Below are 18,462 nucleotides of genomic sequence, written 5' to 3' on the forward strand. Positions count from 1 at the left end.
ATTTCAATCCAGAATTAAATATCCAACCAAACTATCAGTTAAGTGCAAGAATAAAACAAAGGTATTTTCAGGCTTATATAAGGATTCAAAATTTAACGTCCATGCACCTTCTTCTGGAAGCTTCTGGAGATTGTGTTTCACCAAAACCAGGGGTTAAATTAACAAAAGAAGGAATAGGATCCAATAAAAGGTGATAAGAATTTCCAGGATGTGGCTAACGGAGGTCCCAGGATGACAGTTCTAACAACAAGTGGGGATGGCAACCAATCTATATTGGAACAGTCAAGAATACTCCAGGACAGACTTTTCCAGTAAAAATTGATAGACAACTTGATATGTCTGAACAACGAGAGATTTCAACGAGAGAGAATCTGTGATTGAATTAGAATTAGCAGAGAAAAGCTAAGCAACTTTATTAACTCGAAGGGAATGGAAAGTAGTGCAGGAAAAAAAATAGTAATACCCAACAAACTATATTATTTCCAAAAAGTAAGATTATACATTTCAATTTAAAAAGTCTTAAGAATATACAATAATAAAGCATTTTGGTACATAAGGAAAATATGATTAATTTAGATTTTTATTTTTTTATTTAAAAGTTTTTAAGATTTGTTTTTGAGAGAGAGAGAGAGAGAGAGAGCATGAGTAGGGGAGGGGCAGAGAGAGAGGGAGACACAGAATCTGAAGCAGGCTCCAGGCTCTGAGCTGTCAGCACAGAGCCTGACGGGGCTGGAACTCACGAACCAGAAATCATGACCTGAGCTGAAGTTGGACACTTAACCAACCAAGCCACCCAGGAGCCCCCAGTTTTTTAGATCTAATGATAAAAAAAAAAAAATGGTAGAGCACGATTTCAAAGAAAAAAAAAATGATACTCCTTCAAGTTGTTAAACCAGTAGATTCCAGACCTACCACCATAACTCTTGATTCCTGATTGAAATGAGAGAGATCACAAGTGAAACCCCTGGTGGGTATATAATCAGGCCTCAACAGGAAGCCAGTGGAAGGTTCAGAGAAGGATTATTTATGAGATATAGGCAGGTAGAGGGAAGGGCCCCTGGCTAGTATTAACAGGTGTTACGACATGTGCATGTAAAGAAACAGGGGGAAGCTAAAGCCAGTGGAAGACCGTGCAGAAAAGGTCACCTTAAGAGGAGCTGTGACCTTTAGCCTTCGGTGGCGATTACACAGCCAGCCCAAGGCAACTCTACAGGTACACAGCAGGGAGACATAGGACCTGATGTCACCGTGTTCCTTCCCTCTGGCCTCCTGCACAGGGACTCCTCCTGGGACAAATCCAGCTGGGAACCTATGGTGAAATGAACCTGTAAAAGTAATCTACACAAGTCTGCCTCTGAGGCAGAGAGCCAGGCGCAGAAGGGTGAAGAGCATCTAGCAGAAGGGGAGGCATGGAAGGTCTCTGGCCCAGTGAACATGGCACATGCTAGTCTATGTAGTTTCTTTTATCCCACTTTGTACTGCTAATGGCCACATTAAGACGATGTGTCATCACTATGGAAAATTGTGTACTTCACTTTAGTGAGTTTCAAATACAATGAGGCCAAATAATAACAATAATAATAAATCAAACTTTCTTCGCAAACACTTCAGCGAAAGCATTCTTTGGGCACATTCGGCTCCATGTGAAAATAAAAAAAAAATATTTATGAAGACAATTAATTCATTGTGTTTTGGGTGTGGCCACCGGCAGAGAGGATAATGCAATGTAGGGAAGGGCCATGAACCAAAGAAATTTTGGAAATGCATTTGAAGGGCCAGCCTTAATATCATTTGGGGAATGGGTGACAATTTCACTTGTTTTTGCAGTTGGATTGGATGGATGGAAGAAACACTCAGGATATGGGGCAGATAATGGTTACAAAAGTACCTGCAGTGGAACAGTGTGTTTCCTGATTGTGAAACACAATGGAAATCTGATTCCAGCTTTAAATACATATCTCATCCCCAAGTATGTTACCATCCATCAATATCCTTCAACAAGTATTTATTGATCACACACTCCATTCTAGGCACCATTTTAGGGGCTTTTGATGTCACCGTCTGTAAGATAACACTGTCTCAGCCCTCATGAAAGCTTTGATCAAGACAAATCTCGTGCAGAAGTCCATTGTATTTACCTAGAAGATAGAAGGTGCACAATGATAAGAGCAGAGGTGTTCTGCTTTAGTTATGTGCAGGGAGCTTGGAGCCCTGTGCGTTCCCCCATTCTTTCTGTCATTTGGTACACAGTGCATCAGTATGAAGCCACTGTCTTTATAAGGTCACACAGTATTAGCAGCTCAGGGTTAGGGAGTAGAAGTGTCTACTGAAAGGGTTAGGCTCAAGTAAATCCCAAAAAGATGTTTGCCCATAATTCTCACTTAAAACTTTTAGAGAATTATTTATATTATTAAGTTTTGGAATACTCTTGCTTTGACATCCATTCACCCATTCAGTAAATGACCTCCTTCTGTTTGTAAAGCACTGAGAATGCATGTGGAAAAGACAAGACTTCCTGACCTTTTGTGATGTCCATTCTTGCCAGGAAGATAGACTTTAAAAACTGAATTGCACAATTGGTTATTTAATTCTAACTGTGGATTAAAAAACTAGTATCATAAGTCCCAAGCCAAAAGTTCTTCCTTGTTCCTTATTTAAACAGTCAATTTAGACTACAAATACATGCCTTTTCCAAGCGTGCACACGTGTGTGTGTGTGTGTGTGTGTGTGTGTGTGTGGTGTGTGTGTGTGTGTGTGTGTAAAGTTAGATATTACCCAGGCTTACTTACTCTGGGAATAATTTAAGCTTTTAATGAAAGGGTATAAATTAGATGAAATGTCCCCAGACCTCCAATTTACTTTTAAGAGTAAAAGTTAGAATATGATTTAAAAAAAAAAATCGTGGGGGCGCGTGGGTTTCTCAGTTGGTTGAGTGTCTGACTTCAGCTCGGGTCATGATCTCATGGTTCACGAGTTCAAGCCCCACACTGGGCTCACTGCTGTCCGTGCAGAGCCTGCTTGAGATTCTCTGTCTCTCCTCTTTCTGCCACTCTCTCTCTCTCTCTCTCAAAAATAAAATATACTTTAAAAAAATATCGTGATGGGTGCCACGAAGGGAAAGTGCAGATGTTTTGAGAGTGTGGGGCTGGGATGGCTTCCGTGAGGAAGTGACATTGGTGCAGATGACTGGTTGCTTGGTAGGAATTAATTAGGTCAGGGATTGCAAACTCAAACTCCTTTGTGGGGAGGGGGCAGACAGGTAACACAAATGTGTGCATCTGGAAGGGGATAAGACTGAAATAAATATTAAGGCCCAGGGTAGACTGGAGGAAGTGTGCTGGCCTTAAGACATTCAAATTCAAACTTGAAAAAAAATCTGTTTTGTTTGGGCTGGCCAAACAAAAGAGGTCTGTAGCCAAAGACAGCAGAAGAGCTGGCATACTTCTCCTGCTCTGACAATTCAGGCAGGGGGACCAGCAGGTGCAATAGCCCTGGGGCAGGAGGGAGCCATCTGTTTTGATGAGCTGAAAGAGAGCAACGGTGGTGGAGGGCAGAAGCCGAAGGAGAGTGAGGCTCCAAGGGGCAGGCGGGATGGAGGAGAGGCCCAGCATGCAGGCTCATCAGCAGCTGACGACTGTGGTCTTTACTCCAAGTCCCCTTGGATGCACCGGAGGATGTGAAACAGAGAAGCAAATTCACCAGACTTGCATTTTTCAAAGCTCAGGGACAGCAATGTAGCAAAGCATTAAAAGCAGACAGTTAGCAAGCTGCCATGGCGGGTTCCCCATCCTCTCCTTCAGTTTTTTTTTTTTTTATCCACGTTGTTGAAAAAAATTTTTTTTTCATGCAGTCTTACCCTGTATTCCTCACTCTAGATTACCAAGTGGGACACTTCCTTCTTAGTTGTGACTCGGGCAAAGAAATTACAGGTGTCTGTGCCACTAATGGAAAGTGCTGAAATGGAAACGTGACAGCCCTACACAGAATCTTCTATCTGCTGGCTGATTTGGCCTCTGGTTCACTTCTCTGAAACCATTGTGGGTAAGACAGTCTCTATCCTCCAGAAATTCACCTGACTGGGGAGAGAGATATTTAAGCCAGTAAATATTAAACACTGCGGTCCCACCGACGGCTGATGAAAATCCCAAGTATTATGGGAGTGCGGAGGACATGTTGCCGAAACGGCCACAGGCGGAAAATCAGCTGGGGCTTCACCTGCAAATCTAAAACTTGTTCCTGGATTTATCATTCGGTTCAGCGTTTACAAAGTCATTCCTATTTAGGGATTCTCTCAGGCAGACTTTGGCCAGTTAACAGACACGAATGCATGCAACTATCTTACTGGTGAAAATAAATAACGTGCAACGTTAGTTTGCCTGCTTTCCAGTGACACCATTCTTGGTTCTCAAAGAGCCGAGGAGAAAGGAAGTGCTGTGAGTCAGCAAGTCTCCATGATGGTTATTTAAAGGTGCACGTTTGAAGATAGGAAAAAATCGAGGAAGCCAGACACGTTAGCTTCTCCTTTTAAAAAACGGAAATGGCAAACTCTTGCAACTTTCATGCGCAGCCCAACGTGATGTATTTATGGTTTTGTTGTTATCGTACAAGACAAACGGGGTGAGCGTTCAGATGTTAGAATTAGCTCACTTTTTGTTTATTGGCATATTTAGATTCAAAACAATCTCTTTCCTCTTTTTCTCCTCTTAGGACTTTGTATAAAACATCTTCCTAACACTTTAATGCTACAAATAAAACACTGGGATTAAACGCCATTCCCTTAGCAAAAACGATCTCCCTTGATGTAACAACCATTCCTCCGATGATGTTTCTAAATCTAGATTTCAAAATCTCTAGGCTTGTATTAAGGTTTCGTGATATACCTGTTCTGTTCTTAGATAATCAATACCATGTCTTGCGGGGTAGGAAAGTCAACTCAGGCAGGGGTCATTTATTTTATTTTTTTTTAAGTTTGTTTTCATTTATTTTGAGAGGGAGCTAGAGAGCAAGCGGGGAAGGGGCAGAGAGAGAGGGAGACAGAAACCCAAGCAGGTTCCACGCTGTTGGTGCAGAGCCTGACGCGGGGCTCGAACTCACGAACTGTGAGATGGTGACTTGAGCCAGAATCAAGAGTTGGCCACTTAACCAACTGAACCACCCAGGCACCCCTGGGGGGGGGCGGGGGGAGGCCATTTATTTCTGCTCATGATCAAGGGAAGGGCTTTATGCTGCAATCTCTGGGGAGGAGGAAGTCTTACTGTGCTCTCTCTGCATAGTGAACAACGAGGACATGGAAGGTTCGTTCACACAAGCGTCTGCATCTGTGTTTCCACGAATAAGAGCGAAGCACAGCTCTCGGACCGCAGATCATTCCAGAAGTCAATCAAGCAAGGTTGGTGGCATCACGCTGAGTGATTCGTTTTCAGAATGTCCCTCTAATATGTTTATTGCTCAATGTATTTATTTATTCAGAAGAATATTCGTAAACAAGTGCCTCAGAAGCATCTTTCAAGTGAGATTTCTTCTAGCATGGCTATTTAGATGACTCAAGCAAAAGGCAAATTTTGAGAAGCGCTAACTAAGATGAAATTTTCCTTCCCCCTCTTGGAGGCCTGTACATACAATATGGCAAGTACCTCCCTAGGAGAGTAAACTATGGGAAGCAGATGTGGTAGAATGGAAAGAACCAGAAGCACTGGCTTTGACTCCCACACCTACCTCCTACTCTTGAGTCTTGGCCAGCAGCTGGGTGATAGGAGAAGGGGACAAGAAGCTTTCCCCCAGTAAGATCTAGACCGACGTTAGGGTCACATTCCAGTGGACTGGGGTTGAGGGCAGAGCTGCAGGCCCATGGGGGCAACTAGACCAGTGTATGTTCACATGGCTGCTGGAAGGGAGAGGAGAGCATTGTTGGGATAGAAGTTCAAGGGCAGACTGTGAGTCAGGGCAGCCAGGTGGAGCTCCCCACAGGCACCCCAGGTCCTACCTGGGAAGGGCAGAGGCTGCCAGGGTATTCCCTGCCCTGGGAAGACTTGGATCAGTATCTCTCTGAACGTAGGCGTCTAAGCAGGTAAAGTTCAAATGTCTTAGCTTGACACCAAAGTACTCTGGGGACCTCGTGCTGGGAGAACTTACGTCTCACCACCATCAGAGGTGCGCTCGATCGACATCACAACCAAACAGTAGTTTACGGGTCCAGACACCGATCAGCACTTTCCAGGGCCATCTGCTTGCTCGCACGACTCCCACTGCCTGGGGTAGCCCATCTCTACCCGCCCACCATTACTTGCCCAAACCCTCAGCTCCTCTGGAGCCCAGGGCAGAAAGCATCCGCTCCGCAGAACACCCTCAGACGTGGTCTGACTGTGCTCAGAAGTCCCGCAGCACGTTCCTTGTATTTCGCATTTGCCACTTTCTATTCCGCATGGGTTGTTTGCATCTGTGGCTTACTCTCCTTTACTGGACCAGAAGCCCCTGGGAGGAGTGGTCAAGGCCTTATGCATTTTTGTATTAACCATAGTACCTGGGCTCAGTGCCTTAAAGGAAGTGATTGCCCAATAAATGCCTATTGAGTTGGTCACTGACTGTGTTGCTGCCTTGCCTGTTCTACTGAGAGTGAATAAGTAACCATTCTTTAATAGCTCATATATGTACACAAGTTACTGGGAAAAGAAAAGAATGGAGGGGCAGACGATTATGCTACAAAGCATCAATGGTGACGCCTGCGCGTGTGTTTTTAAACTGATACAAAAACATATTTCCAAATAATATTGCTCTTCTTACTGAAAGGTAACAATAGATCTATCTATTATTAACTGTAGCACAGATTTTCTGTAAACCTCAAAGGAATAAGAGGCGAGGAGAGGGCTTGAGGACAGCAATTTCAGACTTCCCTGGGACCGGGTGTTCAGAGAAACGAGAAAGCCTGATTCCCTCCTGCAACGGAAATGTGTTCATCTTAGTGGATCACGGACGCATTGCTTCATGACATCAGATATTCCTGCTTCGGGGAGAGCAAAGGAGTGAGAGATTATAGAATGACTACTGCCTACTTCACCCTCTCATGGGGCCGCAACCAGCACCGCTCCCTCCCTTCCTCTCTCGATTTCCTTTCCAGCACAGGCTGCTCTGCCGGGAATCCTACTTTCCATGGAGAGAAAAGCAAAGGGGCGCTCAGATGTAGGTCAGGAGGCATTCAGCCTGTCTAGCTAATCATGAGGTCTACCTGGTTGGCTTCATTAATCTGTTTCTCGTAACTGGGATCAAGTACGTTGTATGACTGTGCAAGACTGATTTTCGTTCTGGAAATGGACGTTTTGTCCTCACCCGATGTGTTGTCAAAGCCCCCGTGGTTTTTGCCCTTAGGGGTGTTGGGTGCCCTTGAGAGACTACAAAAGTCAGCCTGGGTCCCACGGCTACCCAGACAACCAGAGGCTCAGAAAGCCGAGCCTTCACACGCTGTGGGTAGAGGGAGCGCCAGGACGGTGCTGTGAGCTTTTCAAGCCCCTCTGGCGCTCACATTCTATGACCCAACTCCCCCTGGGGCAGAAGGAAGAGACCGCTTTTGCAATAGCCTGGGTCACTTGACCCTGGCTCCCAGGGAGGATCTGAGCAGGGCCTTGAAGGAGAGGCAAACGGATCTTTGCATTTCCTGCGAAGAAAATGTTGCCTATGTGGTAAAAACCAAAGATTCAAAACATACATGGAAACACAGGCAATTTAAATGAGATAATCTGAAGGATAAGTTTAATTCAATTAAGGTAATCAAATCCCACGCATTTTCATTCTAAAACTCCATTCCCATTAAATCGAATTACTTCCCTCTATGACTTTGGCATTGAATGAATGTCAGCAACGACTATAGTGGATCCCTGCACCCCCTCCCCACCCCCCACCCTTCCAGCTTTCAAGGTAAGGATGGAGTTGTGAGTGGTTGTAGCTGCAAATATAAGTACCTTCCATCCAACATAGGGGCAGAGACTAGCTACGGACGCCATCTCAATGAATGCACTTTAATTTAAAATCCTGACTATTGGGGCGCCTGGGTGGCGCAGTCGGTTAAGCGTCCGACTTCAACCAGGTCACGATCTCGCGGTCCGTGAGTTCGAGCCCCGCGTCGGGCTCTGGGCTGATGGCTCAGAGCCTGGAGCCTGTTTCCGATTCTGTGTCTCCCTTTCTCTCTGCCCCTCCCCCGTTCATGCTCTGTCTCTCTCTGTCCCAAAAATAAATAAACGTTGAAAAAGAAAAAAAAAATTAAAATACTGACTTTTCTTCTTGCCCCCTTGCCTTTCAGAAGAAGGTTTACATATGTGTGTTCCTCAGTCTCTCCGAGGTATTCGCTATGTAGCTCTCCTAATTTTTTTATTTATCTTTCACCACCATCAGAAGGCAGGAATTCAACTCATAAAACTCATCCCATCCAACTGGCTGATGCCACATTAGACAGAAAAGACATATCACTGCCCCCTCTCAGCTGTCTGGACAGGTGTCCAACCCCCGCACCCCCGAAATCAAACTGCACCCGATGGAATTATTGTCTCAGGCGGTCCCCGTCCTCAGAAGCCAAACCAGCCTCATCCTTGTCTGCTGTTGCTCTCATAGATGTTACAAGGAGAGATAAGCATCTGTGGCTACATACGAATGCTTCACCTGGCTCTGTGGCACAGACTGGCTCCAGATGAAAGTCCCCACAATCGATCAAGTGCAACCTAACCGCAAAAACATCACAGCCGATTTTGTTACACTCCTTGGACTTTCCAGAGACTAAATTCTCTAAAGCTTTGAGGTTAGAAATTTTACGGACAGATTGAAAAAAACAAGCTTTCACCAGCAATTGTATGCTCTGAGTATCTGGCTGCATTCTGCCTTCAAACCGGACACAAATATGAATTTGGGTATTGCTGTTACTGCATCACCACTGCGTGATGGAAAATCTTCTCTCTGTCTTTTTAGAGTGTTGAGTCCTGGGACTCTGGCCCGGGCATTTAAATGCGAAATGTGGTCAAATTCCCAGAAAAATCTCAAACCAAGAACAATGCCTCCCTCAACCACTGAAATGTTAGGATCTGTCGAATCGGAAGTTTTGTTGTCATTGGTGGTAGTTGGTTTTAATACCACTGGCTTTTTGTAAATGTCATGTCATAAAACTAGCAGTGACTCTCAACTTTGGCTACACTGAGAATCAGCTGGAAGCTTTGAAACCCGTGACGCTGGGCTTTGAAAGTGATGCTAAAGGCCTACCCAAGACCAACTGAATCAGGCTCTCTCCAGTAATGGGACCAGGGTGTTGGAATTTCTCAAAGCTCCATGGACGACTCTAATACACTGCAAGGGATGAAAACGACCGAGCTATAGCCCGAGATGCAAATTGAAGAGGTGGAAAACAGAAAAAAAAAAAAAAAAAAAAAAAAAACAAATTAGTCTCTTAATTAGCTAACCTGACCTCTATCCTAAGCCCTTCAAATAAATTCCTAGATGTCCAAGTCTTCAAAATGCTATTTGGGAAGACAGAAAGAGAGAAAGGGTTTTATTTGTGCAGACTGTATGCTGTAAAACACCGGTTCATAGTTCCAAGGGAGCTCTTGGGATCTCTTTCCTAATGACTTGATGACAGGAAAGCAGAGGGGACCCCTGACCCAAGGTGGTCCCAGGAGCCAGGCTGCCCTCCTTCCCCATCCACACGCCTGGGGGCGCAGGGGTATCTGGGTCTCTGTTCCCAGTGAAACCCTCCACTGATTCACAGGGAAGAAGCAGGCCATCCCTCAGCCCTGCGTGAGTAAATTCTTTAAAGAGATAAGTGAAGTCTTCTGCATCAAGAAGACAATATTCTTTAATCTGGTGTCCTCCTTCCATTGTTCACAGAGCTCAATTACACAGCAGGAATTGGAACACTTCTAGTGAAGTGACTAAGGCCTTCCCTTAACGTAGGATGACTCCGCTTTCGGAAGCTCCCCTCTGGCCAGCAGGGCTATGATCCCAAATGATGTCCTCATCTTTTTCCAGGAAAGGACTGAATGGAGCCCAAAGGATTGAGTGAGGAGTTACCTATATTTTATATTTACAGGGAATTCCTTCTGAAGTTGATTTTATTTGTCACCACGACTATCAACATTGATTTTAAGAAACGGTAGGAGATCTGAAGGTTAAAACGAATGCTTGCGATACGTGTCTAACGTCTCATCGTTCCGGCATTTTCTTGAGCAACTCAAGCTTCACTGTGTAGTGCAGCCATATGCGAAACGGACCCTACTGAGGCCCGAAGCCCGGAAGGCGGTAGCTCTCAGACTCTAGGGTCCATCAAAATTACCTGTTGAATTTGAATCTGCATTTTGAAGACACACACCAGGTGCCTCTGAATTAGTAGATGGTCCTCAGACCCCAGAGGTGGGACATGAGTAGAGGGACCCTGTTGGGTGTTTTCAGCATAAGGACAATGACTATAGCATCAGTTACATCTGACAATGGTCTCCCGAAAATAAATAGTATTCTTTTAGTCGGGACCTTGTTATTAACATTTACACTTACATTACATGTACATTCACATTTACATCAGATTCTGAGGCCTTAGAGCCCAGCTTAAGTCTCTAAAGGAAACAGTAAGAAAGCCAGCATCTTGAACTGAGGGATACCTACGAGGCCCTCCCATCACAGCTGTGAGTTCCTCTCTCTGCTCCAACTCCCCACGTACCCCCCATCCAGCGCTCCCCGTCAGCGTCCTGGGCTGTATGACAGGAAGGCATAGCAATATCTGGTGTTGTTAATGTTTGGATCCTTACCTTTATCCTTGGATCTATTTCGTGATTTGCGTGTGAAAAACCTGTACCTACACACTAACCAGGTTAACTTCATGGAAACGATTATTATTGTTGCTGTCGTCGTTCTTACGGTTGAGTTGAATGTCGGTTTCACGGAGGAAAAATGACATACAGCTTCTGGAGGCTTGCACACAAGGAAGCTAATAAAAGTATTTGTGGATCGCCGACTTGTGAAGTATGCGATTTGACGCAATGTTTCACCTGGCATGGGAAGGTTCTCAATTCGGACCAGGGACTGCAGAGGAAGTGTAGGACTCAGCTGCAGAAGAGATCGGAGAGGTGAGAAAACAAAGAGTGGTGGTGAAGAAAGTGTTCATAATGGAAGCAGTTATCTGTGAAGTAGAGACCTAGACAGGGGGCAAGTTGTGTTCCATAAACAGAGAAGGCTGCTTTTCATAATGGAGAGGGAAGGAGTAGAATGGGGTCTGTGAAAGCCACCCAAGGGTCCCCGGCAGGACTGGAGGAAGACCGCCTCCTTTGGTACACACCTGGTCTGAAGGCAGTAGGTTTGGAGAGAGAGAGACAGAGACAGAGAGATAAGGCACAGAAAGATGAAATAACTCGCCCAAAGTCGGGCTAAAGCTAAAATTCTAATAAACCAGGCAGTCTGACTCTAGACACTGTATGATCAACTCCCCTGCTTTAGAACTGAAAAAGAGAAAAGAAAAGAAGAGAAGAGAAGAGAGAGAAGAGAGGAGAGGGGAGGGGAGGGGAGGGAGGGGAGGGGAAGGGAAGGGAAGGGGAAAGGAAAGGAGGGGAAAGGAAAGGAAAGGAAAGAAAAGGAAAGGAAAAAAGATAGCTTATGGAGTAGGGATGCCCTATCTTATGTACATCTTTATTGACCCCTCCGATCAAATGTGTAGTCATACCTAGGACACAAACAGAGACGATTTTAGAATAGTAATAGGCTAGTTTTAAAATATGTAGATTGTAAGATCTGGCCGCTCTTAACTTATTAATTAAATAAAGAAAAACAAGATAAAAGGGCTGCTCACCACATCCCAGTGATTTAAAAAAGAGAGAATAGATACCCAAGCATAAAGGGATGTTGCTCTGTTTACCCAGCCATCACCAAGAGACGTCAGTCCCTCTATTTCTGAGTGTCTTTATATCTACCACAAATGGTGCTAAGAGTTACTCGCTCTTTCACTCTAACTAAATAAGTTACCCTTGGGGAGCGGATTTATGGTGATTTTTTTTTCCCCTTACCATTTTATTCCAGGAGTTTCCAAGCACACCACAAAGTGGGCAGAATTTTCCAGTGAACCTCCGGGGTCTGCCTGGCACCTGAATCGCCAGTGCTGGGTTATCCGGTATGCACGTGAGGAACAGCATTCTGGATTGGTCTTCAGCTCCATCTGTGAGTCACCCGACAGTGCCCAGCATGCTGCTTGTTATTAGTTGAGTCATCTGGAGGGAGGCTGATCATCCACTATGCCGGAGGCAGGGATAAGTGATGAGCAACTAATCAAGGGCAGATTCCAAAGAAGCCAAACAAAGAGTCCTTTGTATGCTGTGCGTGTTGTTACTGGTAAATGCTCTGCATATTTATGATCAACAATCACCTGGTGGTAAAAGTTTGAAAAGCTCTTAAGATGTCAAGTATATCAAGCAAAGATTTCTTAGAATTCTTTTTCCTCCCTTAATTTTGCTCTTCCTTTGCTTTTCACCCCTACTGGGTAATAGAATGGGAGGAAACCCACACGGTGCATAAAGGGACGTTTGCTCTCACATGTATTGGCCAAAGAATCCCAGGTGCACTTCAGCTTCTACTCCAACAATACTCGCTCCTGCAGCAGCCATTTGAACTTGGGGGCCACATTTGTAGTCGTCTCAACCTTTTTCTTTCTAGAAAACCGACATCATCAATCTTACTAAAATACCTAGGCATCTCAAGGATTACACACACCACGACCCACAGCTGTGAGAGTCATTGCCTGCCTTTCAATGCAATTTTTAGTTAGGAATAAACAAAGATTTTTAAGGGCTGAAGTTTGCCCCCCCCCAAATAAAAGATGTATTGAAGTCCTAATCCCCAGTACCTCAGAATGTGCCTCATTTGGAAACAGGGTCTTTGTAGATTTAAACAAGTTAAGATGAGGTCCTTCGAGTGGGCGCTAATCCAATATGACTTGTGGCTTTATATAATGGGGAAATTTGGACATAAAGGCAGATACAAACTTTGGGAAAATGTCAAGTGAAAAAGAGATCAGGTGATGTATCAGCAAAGCACTAGAAGCTCAAGAAAAGGATGGGACAGATTCTCCCTCACGGCCCTCAGAGGATCCAACTCTACCAACACCTTGATCTCCGACTTCCGGCCTCCAGAACTGTGAGACAACCAATCTCTCTTGTTGAAGCCGCCCAGTTTGTGGTACTTTGTTACAGCAGATTAATGCAAGGATGTTGGCAGGAGCTCAGAGACCATTGCCTTTGGGAATATTGTAGACAAGGCTAAAAGCAGTGGTGAGGAAAAAAAAAAATTGATTCGAGAAAATCTATCGTACAAATTTCCTTCCAACCGGTATGCCAGCTTTCTGCAGGTCTCCTTTAAAATGTTAAAAATGTATATTCTAAAGAGAGTTTTAGAGACAATCCCTGCTCACAACGGCTTTGTTACATTATCTGGCATTTGAACGTGGCTTATTTCAGTTTTATTGGAACGTGTGAATGTGAAATGTTTTTCACAAGAATGAAAGAGTACGTGGCACAGAATACAGGTGTGTAATGGGTAAATAGATTTGGGAGTGAAATTCTGCAGTCTCCCATGTCAGCTCGGCAATGGCACTACTCCTTTCTTCTCACAGCATTTGCTTGGGATTATGAAGGAAATAAGAGGCTAGAACAGTTTTGATAGATAATCCTTCGCCAAAAAACTTCTGGAGGACAGCAGAATTGAACTCTCAGTTTTCCCCTTCTCTCTGGCCTAAAAATCAAGCGAAAGGGAACATTATCAATGGCCAATTCTTCATAACTGGAAGGTCTCATGGGTGTTACTTATGACCAGTCATTTCAGAGAAAGCACAGTCCTTGTAGGAAGGGATGGCCCAGATACTCTGGATTCTTTCTTCAGTCCTTTAACCAGAACTATAATTGCTCTTCAGTCTCCATCCTCCTAATTCCTATGTGCCCAGCCCTCAAATACTGGAATTTCATTCAATGTCGTTCAGCTTATGAAACAGAAAGTGACTCTCCCTCCTTGCGCTGCCCTAAGATGGCCAGAGCTTGACCGTGGCCCAGCCTGCTGTGAAGTAGGTCACTGCAGGCTGCCATAGCTATGAGAACATGCTCAAGGGAGGGCAGGGCCTCTGGTCCTCAGGACCAGGACTGCATCACATGCATCACATATAGGAAGCCCTTTATCCCCAAATGTTACATAGACTGGGTCAGAATTCACTGAGCTTCTGCAACTTTTCTACAACAGTGAAGATGCTTCCAGTATTCTTTTTTTTTTTTATGTCTTTTTATGCCAATTCCTTTCATGTGTGTACATGTTTACATACATAGTCTACCTGAAAATTAAAAGTAAAAAATAAATTCAACATTTTGCTTTCAATTGCCGTATGACGAATGTGTCTTTACTAAGCCGTGTATCCGGCACAAGGTTAGGCACGGGGAGGGCTATAAAAGAAGAATAAGGAATGGGGTCTGCCCTAAAGGGAGATTTGCGTTCCTCGAAGAAACAAAACCACCTCTCCTCTCGCATTCAAAGTACGGTTATTTTCAAAACCTATGGCAAGTACTGTATAGAAGTATTTAGCTCCGAGTGTAATAAGAGCTGAAAGGAAGAGTTGGCTTGACTTCAACAGCCGGTACAAGCTCCATCAAGGGCATCAGATACGAGCTGCCTTAAAAGAGAAAATTACAAGAAAACTGAGGGACAGGGTCTGACGTATTATATTATGCAGAACACAGAACACAGAAACACAGACACGGAGATGAGAGCGGGCATGATCTGTGTTAGGTTAATTAACGTGTCTGATCCAAGAAGGCTGCAAATTTGAGTGGAGGTACATCACAGGGAGATGCTTCCTCGCTTTCTTTTATTCTTTGGTTCTCTTCTTTCCTTCAACAAATACTGATTGAAAGCCTGTTAGGTGCCTGGCACACCTCAGGTACTGGGGATAAGGGACACCATCTACTCATATGCAGCCTACACTGTAGTCGGATAGACAAAGTAGGAGGCTGACAACAAAGGAGAAGGGTTGGAGGAAAGAAGAACAAAGTCTTGAGATTAGGGAGAAATGATCTGGAACTCGCAACAAGGATCAAGAAGATGCTACTGCATTTTCAGGCCCCGGGGCCCATGAAAGAAACTGCCCCATGCGAGAGGGATGCACAAGAATCAGTGCCTTGAGGGGAAAGCAAAGTTTCAGCTAGGTCCGGAAGGTGAAGTACATATCCTGAAAAGTGGCCAAAGATACAAGGTGTATGGCTGATGACGGACAGTGATTTATTTATAAAGCACCAAGTAGATGGGTTCAGAGAAAGGGTAAGGGTAAGAGATAGGATCAACTTCATTGTGTGGACCAAACAGGAAAATAAAAGTGTGTGTGTGTGCGTGTGTGCGCACGTGTGCGTGAGCCAACTTTTCATCATTCGCCTTCCTCCCTACCTTATCCGCCAGCAGTAAGGCCCCATTTTGAATTCACTCAGTCCTGCTAGAATGAAATTCTCTCTCTCTCTCTCTCTCTCTCTCTCTCTGAGGGAAACCCCTCAGACTCTGGAAGCTTTCCTGCACACACACACACACACACACACACACACAACACCATACACCCAAGATGCATCTAAAAGACCAGCACCAACCAATCGACAGGCTACCTAATAAGACTGGAAACAAATTTCAAAATCTTCAGATCCTCTCTGTACCAGCTCCACCAAACTTTTAGTTTCCACTGCTGCTTCCGGGGTGCTGAGAGTGGATAATTACTTGGAAAGAGTTAAAGTGCACCTTCGGAATAGGAGTTACTGTTCCAGATACTGAAATGTTCAAACCACTCATCCATTTGACAGTAAACTATATTCCCCAAGCATAAAGCTCGTACTGAGTGACCTACAAAAATGGTGAGTCTGTTCTTTTGAAGCTATTATATGCACTTATCTTATTTGGTCCTCACCGGGATCCAGTGAAATAGACAAATGTAGACACTGAGGTCACAGAGTTAAATCGTTTGCTCACATTCACATAGGACCACAGGGAGATTTACTGCAAAACTAATGAAGATAAATGTCAGGACTCTCCTCTTGCATGGGCTTCTTCCAATATCCCGGACGGGAAAGAGGCCCACCAATTTGTTCGCACGGTTATAGTGGCTATAAAACTTGTAAGAGTGAGACATTTTAATCACAAGTGGTGATTAAAGCACAATCGGTAAATACTGCTATCTCTTTCTACTCCAATTTCCCCTCCATTGCATTTCTCTTCATGTTGGGTGGCCTTGATCATTTTTAGGATCCAGCTAAGGAAAAGTTGAGTTGGGAATATCTATAGTTAATGTTTTATAAGATCCATGTATGGGATCCGAAATGGTTCATGTGTATAATAGCTATTGCAAGCCTTCCCAGTGTAGGACTGGCTTGGGCATGCACTCTCCAACCCTCTGTGTGCGCGCACACACACACACACACACACACACCCCATCCCAACTCTGCTGGCTTCCACACAAAGATTTTAGGGTTACAGGTTGTCCTATAGCACCTGGCACTGAAAGTAGGTGGGTCTGAATAGTGGAAGAGAAACAAGTTTTTGCATATTAAGACTCACTTACCATCCCATCCTCTATAGAAAATACTCCAAAACTGTTATCTTTTGAAGGGTATGCAGCCAAAAAATTGGGGAAAAGTATTACAGAAGTGTGCCAGGCTAATAAAAATATTGTGCTGCCTTTACAGACTTTGTAAGATAAATGACATTGGCCAGCCTTTTAAACATTTGTAATCCTTAGCATTTCTTTGCTCATTATAAATGGATATTCACCATCATACTTAATTTTTTATTTCTAATTTGTATTCTTTTTCCTGGAGAAGACCTTTGCCAAGTTGTATGAGCCTTCAACATACGTTCAAAGAAACTAGGTGTTCTAACTCCTAGCCTGAGGAAGGTTCCTGCCTCTCAGCTCTACCCAGGCCATTTACACAGTATCGGAAGTTACAGTGGAGCATCTGACCGGCGGTAATTTCCACTAAAAGCGGTTCTTTCTTTCTCTCCTAATGACTTACCCATGCTGACCATTTTGATGCCATGAAAAAATTGAGAAATTCCCCTTTCCCACCCCCAAACCTCCACGCCAGTAGTTTTCCTTTTCACACATGCCTCTTCATTTCCTGAGTCTGGTCTGGGCTTGAAGCAAAGTACCTGAATCCAGCCAGAAAGGCTGTTATTACAGTAATTTTGGCCTAACAGGGGCAGGAAATACCAACAACCTTATGCGAGCTATTCTCCAATGAAGAGCCAACCTGATGTATAAATGTGGGGCCCTTGCATAATTCAGATGATGCACAGATAAGATCAGGACATTTGGAAACACCTTTCCTCCTAATCCTTAGAAGCACTGGATAGATATGGATTCCCCACAATAAAATCCTGAAATAAAGGACTGTAATAACATTTTTTTTAATGCAAGCCCCAGAGAAATAACAAATAACATTTCTCCTGGGAATTTTGTTCCAAATCCTAGCTTTAATTGTCAAACAGATAGAGAGAAGTAAGACCGCCAACGAAAACAAAGAAGGTTCGGTATTATTTTTTGATAAAAAGGATTCCCTGTCCAGTTCCTGCACAATTAGTTGTGTTAACTTTAATCAGAATCCCAGGTAAAACAAAATAAAGTTATTTTGCCCAGTGCGTTATAATGAAGAAGAAAGGAGAGAGAGAGAGAGAGAGAGAGAGAGAGAGAGAGAGAGAGAGGTGTCATCCATGCAAACTGCCTTATCTTCCCACAAAGACCATAACCCAGCTCATAAATACATAAAGCACATACAACATTCAGTATGTCAGGCATCTTTCTTTCAGTGAAACATGTTACCAACAAACTGACATTTTCAATACCTGCGTTTTAAAGTTTGAAACTCAATCCTACTTTTCAACGTTACCTAAAATCCTTGGCTCTGACGTTTATGCTGATCTTTCTTTTACTTCCACCTCTGGGAACTTTGAAGTTTATATTGTTGTTTGCAGCAGTTGACGTAACCGTTTTGAGGTTGTGTTTACTATGCCAGTGCATAGCATAGTTCGAGTGAAACAAACATTTTAGAATTTGCATTGGCCTTGTTGTGACCTGCCTGATGAATCAGCCTTGCTGTTCCAGCCCATCGTTTCCCAGGACTGACACAAGGCTGTTTTGCCCCATTAATTGGAGAACTCTGTTTATGCTGATTCAAATACATGTCCAGGCTGGGCTGTTTGAACTGCTTCGGGGAAAAGCACTAAGGCAAGGCCTGTAGGTAGGTAGTTCTCTCTCTGAAGTCTGAATAGGGGGAGAGGGTCTGGCATGAGATGTTCAAAACCACTCCCTTTCTCGGGCGACCGAGTCTTGTTCTTTGTAAGGTTAGTTCTCAGCATGATTGCATGGCTTCTATTGGCGTAGCTCCCAAATTTTGTGGTGTTGATGCATTGGCTGTTGAGGGTGGTCACAAAACAGATTGTGGA

Source organism: Herpailurus yagouaroundi, unplaced genomic scaffold (genome assembly GCF_014898765.1).
Source record: "Herpailurus yagouaroundi ecotype Mexico unplaced genomic scaffold, PumYag 198, whole genome shotgun sequence".
Taxonomy (NCBI): Eukaryota; Metazoa; Chordata; class Mammalia; order Carnivora; family Felidae; genus Herpailurus; species Herpailurus yagouaroundi.